The sequence below is a fragment of the Hydractinia symbiolongicarpus genome, chromosome 3, assembly GCF_029227915.1.
Source record: "Hydractinia symbiolongicarpus strain clone_291-10 chromosome 3, HSymV2.1, whole genome shotgun sequence".
Lineage (NCBI taxonomy): Eukaryota > Metazoa > Cnidaria > Hydrozoa > Anthoathecata > Hydractiniidae > Hydractinia > Hydractinia symbiolongicarpus.
The window spans coordinates 15799525-15808015 of NC_079877.1; the positions used below are offsets into that span (position 1 = coordinate 15799525).

Genomic DNA, 8491 nt, shown 5'->3' on the forward strand with positions numbered 1-8491 from the left:
TTTTCTCCTAAAGATAACGACCACACTTTAATTTTTTACTCCATTCTCTTGGATTTTTTTTGTGGGGTCAAACCTCTGTGAAGTTGTTTAATAAAATTCAAAGCCAAAAAATGATTTTTTTTAAAAAATGCACTACATTAACGCTACCTCTCAATTCCCGAACCTTTAGTTGAATTTGAGCCTTAATAGTTTTATGTGTTATAGCCAAATGGATAATATATTAGAAGATACTTTATTTGAATCAACAAAATATGATATTAGGAAAAAATATTGCTCATAAACACATTTTAGCGCATGATTTTTATTTGTCATGCGACGAACATAAATCAGGACCAATTCGATGAATTATAAACCAAAACTTAGGACGTTCAAGGGTGGTCAATTTTTTCACTTCCTGTTCTGGGACTCCGCTTAAACCCGGTAGCCTGCCTTTCAATAGGATTAACACTTATTACTATTATTTTTCTTGTGTTAGCTGTGCTAAATATCAGTTTCGTTATTAGAATGACCGCCAATAGTTAACATTTCGTTTTAAAATCTGATACGTTGGAAGAAAATTAGTAGATAATCAGTAACCACTACAGTTAAATACTTAAATGTGTAACTTTTTAAAACTACAATTTGTTTTAAAATAAACATTATACTTATCTCGGACCAGATAACGCATCGGGCGCACATTGTATGGTGGGAAGATGCTTATTGAAAGAAAGGAGAGGCTATGGAAAGGGTTGGTTTAATCGAGTGTTATCAATATTTTCTTAAAGGTGACTTTTTTTCTCACTTTGAGAAATAAATCTTTAAATACTTGCCTTTTAGTTAATTACTTTGTCATTAGTTCTTTTAAAGTGTCATGTGACTGCAAAGTAACAGACATTTGTATGAAAATAAAGGCAGAGTCGTTACAGAAAAGAAAACTAGTTATAAATCATCAAAGAGATAAAAATTGAGATAACTTTGACTAAAAGAACTTTAAGAACGTGGGAATGTCATATCAGAAGTTTTGAGATTGAAAGATCGGTGTAGTAATGTATTTTCTTGGTGGATCAGAAAAATGCGTCCTTATACATCTGTGTGTTTTCTTGTTGCTTCATCGTTCAGGTTAGTGAAACAACATTATATCACGAAGCTTAGACGAAGTCTTTTTTAATTTTGCTTAAACATTCAGTTATCAACACAATTATCAATATTATTGTTTTACATCGTTTGAATTCAGAATCAACATTGTCTAAGTTGTCGGGTGCTTAAAACAAGGTGGGGATGCTTATTAATTTTCAGATTTTTTTCCTATCCACCCACACCTTATTAAGACCCCCCGCTTATTAATTTTGTCTAATGAATAATCTCCTGATACTCAAAAATTTTCTTGGAAAATATTTTTTTCTGTGTGTTTGGTGGTATTTTGACGAATCTTTTTTTCAAATGTAATTTTTGTTGGTTGTAGGAATGATGTATATTGCTGTACACTGCAGTCGTTCCATGTATCTATTGTTCTGCCCCCCCCCCCTTGATTAATAACCCCCCCTCCCCCCCCCCCCCCCGGTTATTGGTTGTGGAAAAAAAATCCGACTATTAGCTATTAAGCTATTAAGACTCCACCTTCTATTAAGCACCTTACAGTAAGTAAAGGAATGAGAAAGTTTTTATGTTTTTCTTCTCATACCAGCAACGATAAGAAAGCCCATAGTAATCTTGGAGTACCGATATCTGTTCCGTGAAATAATATATGGTCTAGGCAAAACAAAGTATCTCAAGTCTCTTGAATTTATTCATGAATTTGTTTGACTTCTCTGAATGGAAGGTGTTCTCACCGATCTTTTTACTTGTCGGCCTTCTTTGTCATTAAGGCAAACGTTGCATTTTCGCACAAATATTAAACTATTTATCGCACGAAAACCTCGTACAATATGACATTATATATTTCTTGTTCTAATTTTTTGCTTTTAGGCTCGGAAAATAACCACACAAAAAATATCGGAACTCCAAAAACATATCCATATTGTACACATATTGTACGCGGTTTGATATAGTACTTGCTCAGATGTTGTAAAACATTGTAACTATTAACGTTTATCCTTTAGGAAAATTCTACATTCACGAATAATGACAAAGTCTGTTACAGGACATTGCTTTAAACCACTAAAGTACTTTTTCAAAATAAGAAATGGTATAAATTACGAAAATAATTATAGAATGTCTGCGCACTGAATCCACAAAATGTGCTAGACATCGTTAATTGAAGTGTTAAACGAAGAAAAGCTCAAAGAGAATTATAATAGGTCAAAATATTTTCTTGAAAATATTTGTCTGAAAATATGAAAAGCGTTGAATTGCCTGGGTTTCAAAATGTTACTTTCGCATTTCTTTCTCGTTGTATAACGCTTGAGTTCTAGATAAAATTTTACGTGCTGAAAAAACAAGCTTATCTTATTATGATGAAACTAGTCGATAAGGCCCATGGCAAAATCCACTAAGAAAGGACAATGGAAAAATAAGTTGTTTTATATTTCTTGATGACGTTAGCAACTCATCCACAAAAAAAAATAATTTAGAACCCTGTTTTCACGTTGCCTTTATTGTGTAGATCTTAAAACGCATTTCAAGAGAATGTATATGTTCATGTATCTTTGACAAACGGTTGCAGCGATATTGGGGTTTAAAGGTTTTTTGATGACGTCAACAACCCGTCCATTCCGAAACGGATTTGGGAACAAAGGAGGACATTTAAATTTAAAATTGATGTCTTTCTTAAAATTACTAGCAAACAAAAAAACACGCAAAATTTGACTGTTGTTGCAAGTGGAAGATTTATAAAGGTAAAAATGTATTTTTATAAGTCTTATAAGTGAAGAGAAATACTGTAGCTCGATACTTACTTAATGTTATTTGATGATTTTGTAAAATTGTATTTTAATTGTTTAGTTTTCTGTGGGGATGTAACACACTCAAGGTCAAATATTATTGCAAAAGTGAACAACAACCTGGTAATGGTATGGAACATAAAACTTGACTCAAACGAAATTGTGACTGTTCGTCATTCCGAGAGTGAAACCTGTTATTGCTGGTGCTGACAAATTATGCTTACAGCGACAAGGAAAAGAATTATTTGGAGACAGATTATCAGTCACTTACAATCTAGAAGTGAGTAATGAAGTGACAGTTACGTTGCGAAAGATTCAATTTCGTGAGAATTACTCATTTGAGTTAAAAGTATCATTCGAGAATGCCATAACAGGAAAGTTTGAACTTCAAGCGTCTGCTGTAATCAATGTGAAAGATGTTCTTGGTATGTTCTCCTTCTTTGATATTAATCTCTTTGTAGATTTATTATGTTCAAATAGTCTGGTATTTTCACTTATTGGACATTGTTGAGTTTTTAGGGCATGTGGTAGAGGGGGTGAGGAAGTTCGTTCGTGAGACCCCGTTATATCTCCTTAAAAAGGAGAAAAAGACTGCTTGACAATTTATCCTTTTAAGGGATAATGTATTGACCAGAAAAGTAAATAACGACATATTTACGATTTAATGAAGGCATATATATTTCAAACATTAAGTTTGTTTACATGTTTTATTTAAACTTAAAGGGTCGTTTTACAAAATTCAAAGTGAATAAAAACAATAAAGTTTTACAGAGATAAATACAGACAGCAGTACTATAGACGAAATTATTACAACAATGCAAACAATTCCATTTATTTCATTTCTTTTTCTTCAATTGTTTTTTTTTAATGTAAAATTCAATGTAAAACATTGTAATGCAATTATGGGTTTTAATTTTACATACAATGCTACTACGTGAAGGATGTGTGACAGAGGTCGGTGCACCATCTCGCTATTACTAGTGTATCTCTAATTCAAATGACACGACACAAATATGAATGCAACTATTTTCGAAGCAAACAATATCAAATTGTAAAAAGAAACTTAATTATTATCTCTTCTACCTAAAACTGGAGTTTATTTCATAATCTTTTTACTACTCCGAAGTGATGAAGTTACATGTAATTCGTATAATGGCAAAAATATAATAGAAACTAGAAACTTAATTATTGAAGCAACTCTGCAATCACAAGCGACAACCTTGCTGTGCTTTAATATTTCCTGTCTCTTTGTTGGCCAATTTGGCAGCCAGCGGATTTGTCACCAAATCGTCATGATAGTCGCACTTATAATCATAGTAATAATCCCCGGCCAAATAAATTTCATTACTTCATGCTAAAAGGCGGGAAAATGCACGGAATAGCTATGCGAGAATTATGTACGACGGATGCTCACTCACGAAATTTTCTATAGTCTAACGACGAATTATTCCAACTACTATTTGAAAGCAAAGTAATTTAAGGCTTTTTACCGGACGCTATGTTGTATTTTGAGTCATATGAATTATATCTCACAGTCGCCTATCTAAGAAAACTACAAATTTGGACAAAATATGTAAGGTCTTTTTAAATTCCCCCTTTCCTCCAACTTCCAGATTGCATTTACTCGAGAACGTATTGTCTTGTCTTCTAGTCTTGCGCTGCTGTAGTGTTAAAATTTGAGACCTTAGTGCCGCACTTACCGATTAATTTTAACCCTTCTTAATTTAATCATTATTTTCTTGTTTTTAGCACGACGTCCTAAAAGAGAGCTAGATTCACTTTGATCAGAAAATATACATCTGCATAATCTGGCATTTTAATTCTGCATAAGACATTGTTAACATGAATAAATGTTTAGGAATATTTGTAAAAACAAGTATTAATTGCGATAACATTTATGGACTAATTCAAACTCAAGAAAATGAAATTCTAAGCGAAAATGTTTAGAGATAAACTCAAACCTCACTATTTATACAAAAACAAAACAAACAATGCAAAGATAAGCTATACGTCCAAACCCAAAATTGACATAAATACAATGTAAATGTTTTAACGATAAAATTTTTATAAAAACAATTGTCATGGCTTCTTAAACTTCAAGCAACTGAAACACCAAGATCGTTAGCAACATCATCTTTGTCAATTTCCACAATGCCTAGATGGAGATTCTGTATCACACTTGTCCTCATCGCTCCACGTGTTTTTCCATTTTACAGTAAGAGCCATATGTTTTAGGTGGTGGAGTACCTAAAACACGTAAGCCCGTAAAGCACGTAGAGCACGCGAGCACGTAAATTACGTGAACACGTAAAGCACATAAGTACGTAAAGCACGTAAAGCACGTAAAGCATGTGATCACGTAAAGGACGCGAGCACGTAAAGCACACGAGAACGTAAAACACGTGAACACGTAATTTGACAGACTGTTGTCTGTCTATTAAAAATTAATGAAATACTTGTATGTCAACTTTCGTTTATATTCCTATGCGGAGAAAGTAAAAGTTAACGTAATTGTGTGTACATGAGCTTAAACCTTTTCAAATTCATAGTTATGAAAGGAAAAAGCAGAGTTGTTAACAGTTTTTGTTGTGTGAAGAATTTGCAGTTTTTATTTTGTGGAGTACCTCATTCACTGTTTACGAATATTATAGCTAAGCTTGAAACTCGTCAAATGCGTCAAAAAACAAGATGTTTTCAGAGTATTTACAAAGCTCATGGAGTATCAAAGATTTTTCAAATAATCTTCGAAGAAAAATTCTATTTTTTCTTTATAAAGAAAATGAATTGTAATATGTAATTTAAACATATGTCTTTCTCAATAACACAAACCGAAAATCCAAGTAAAAGTTGGTCTAGCTTTCAAAAATTACAAGTTGTGTACTGAAATATACTGCTATATATAGAATTGAAAAACACAATTATCACACAAGCAGGGATGTTACAACACGTTGTAAACTGTTAGCTATTTTCAACCAATTTTACCCTCGTAATATAGCTGGCTACATATAGATTCAAAAAACAACTTAAAATAAATCCAAAACCTCGCATCACTCCACCTGAAAAACCACAAGAAATGTTAATAGGTTTAAACCAATACATCTTAAATATCAACATCAAACGCAACAATACGTAACAAGCAAAATGGCGTCGAATTTGTGTGATAGACTGATGAAGAATAAACTTTCGTTCAAAAAAAGTTAGGAAAATTCTTTACATGGATATTCGAATGTTTTCTATTAGAAACCTATTAGAAAAATTAATACAATGAAATTCAAATCAAAAGTTTTCTTCCTTACCAAAAATTGATTTTTACATCCTTTTTACAAGTGTGTCCTTAGAAAATAATTCTGGTTTCTACAAACCCAACAAAAATTGCTATCAGTTAACAAATACAATGTTCTACCTATCTTTTCCGAGAAATATTCACCTCGGTCAGCGTATCGACCATGCAAGCTCGGTCTATACTTTTGACCTCGGGTAATATTTCTCAGTATAGATAGACAAAACAGATTATATTTTATTGGCATTAATTTCACACGCAGGATGCAAAGTGTTAGAAAAGACGAGGTAAGAAAAGTAGTGAGCTGAGTTCACTTCTTTATAGATGAAAGTCAGTGTGAAAAGTTGGACAGAATAGCAAAATAACTTTAGATAACTTTAGAATTAAGAATTATATACCTCTTATATAATTATATACCTTTTGTAATGCCTCTACAACATGGCTTTACGAATGACAATTTCTAACAATATTGAAGTAAAATAACAAAAAACGATTTTTAGAAAAATTTAAACACACTGTTTATTTTAAAGCTTTAACATTTTCTATTTATCCCAATTTAAATTTAAAGTGAAAGTCAAATGCAACAACACTTGTTAAGACAGAAAGAAATTTACAAACTATTATTTATTGAAAGTTATAATTCCTTGTGTGACAAATTCAATTTAAATTTGCGGCTACCCGTAATAACGTAACAATAAAATGTTTGATATTAATTAACGTGATAATTGTTATTTAATTCATGAGAGTAACTTGGGATTAGCAAAAGAATACCAAGCGTCAGCTACAATCAACGAATTCAATGGTAGTCCAGCCTCGCCCAGAACTTATTTTTTTTATCTGTTTTGGCGTCTGATAATCGCTTAATACTTATATGCTTTTCTAAGCAAATCACTTTCATAACTTTATTTGAAAGCATGGGGTTGATCGTCTTTTATTCCAAAACGTTTTCAAACGTATATCATTTTTAGCTTGAATTCTTTTTATAATATATAACTGTTTGATTTGTTCTTCTTATACGTAAGTCGCCAAGTAACATGCTTTTTTAAAGACAATTATGAGATTTATGTAAAACTCACATTATATCCAGTTTTTACTGATTTTTGTGGGTTCAAATATGACGTTCCTGAGTTTCATTTTATTGAAGCAGGTTTCAACCTTTTTCAGTTGAATGAGATGAATGGGGGAGATATGTCCGAATTCCAAAACCTAAACGAGATTAATTTATCTGTCATTTTAAGAAACTAAACAAGCGATTTGGTAATCACATTCTGATAAAGTCCCTAAGGAACACAAAACGAGGAATATGTAAAGATGATACCATCAACAGTAAGAGTAATATCTCTTAATACCTATTTTGAAAAGTATATCTTATGCCAGTTCTAATAAATTATTTATTGTAACTTTATTGGAGAAATTTTAATCTTCTGCTTTAGATGAACACCAATGCAAGTACCAAGTCATTGTTGCTGTTGTTGTAGCGATTGCTATCACAATGATTTTAATCACACTTTTTATTGTTATGTTACAAAAAAAAGATTAGTAGCTGTTAAACTTTTTTAATTTTTTTTTGGGTCGATTAACTAAAAATGCTTGAGGGTATTGATTCAAAGAAAATAAATATTCGTTGCATTTCCTCACTTTAATGGGGTGCTGATATACTGGATCGCTTCTTTTGACACGAATGTTTTTCCGTTAAATCAACAAAAAAGTGGAATGCTTGATATTCTTTTTAATTGTATGTGCTGACATAACAAAATTATTAAATTGACCCTTAATTCGTCAAAGTGATCCAATGGCATTTTTTTGTTTTCAAAAGTTTATGCATAAGAACATTGAAAGGGGAAAGTATTTATTGTGCACGTAACTATCAAAAAAAAAAAGAAAATCGTTCTCCAGAAGTTGCGTGCCTGCTGTTCAAGTCCTTTCACTTTCGTCATTTCAAATATTTTTGTATGTCTAAATTAATTTTAAAAAACGCATTTTTTAGAGCTATGGGTAAAACTATAACTGTATTGATTTTGACAACAATAGACTTGGTGCATGTGTAACTGAAATAAGTAACCAGCTCTTTTAGCCCACACCTTCCAAATAGTTCCACTGCTCAACAAATGTATTATAATACCTAAAGCCAGTGTGTAAGCCAAAGGTGGCAGTTGCCAGTAGCTATAGTCTTTTAACCGGTGAAATATTATGGATTTTTTACTGATTATGTCTTTATTATGTGTCAAACGCCCACTTTACTAACAATGTCGACATACGTGAAAACTTAAAAAGTTCTTATAAAGTTTCAAGAAGGTCTTCCAATATTTACATTTTCAAATTTTGCCGATAAACAAGGTAGATTATGTTTTCA

At 31.8% G+C, this 8491-nt stretch overlaps 1 long non-coding RNA gene across 1 annotated transcript; it reads left to right on the forward strand.

Annotated features, from left to right (window-relative positions):
* Positions 1–1653: 1653 nt before the first annotated feature.
* Positions 1654–6781, forward strand: LOC130635944 (uncharacterized). Its single transcript, XR_008982201.1, has 3 exons — positions 1654–2813; positions 2920–3283; positions 4608–6781. It is a non-coding gene; the product is annotated as an uncharacterized LOC130635944 (long non-coding RNA).
* The last annotated feature ends 1710 nt before the right edge of the window (positions 6782–8491 follow it).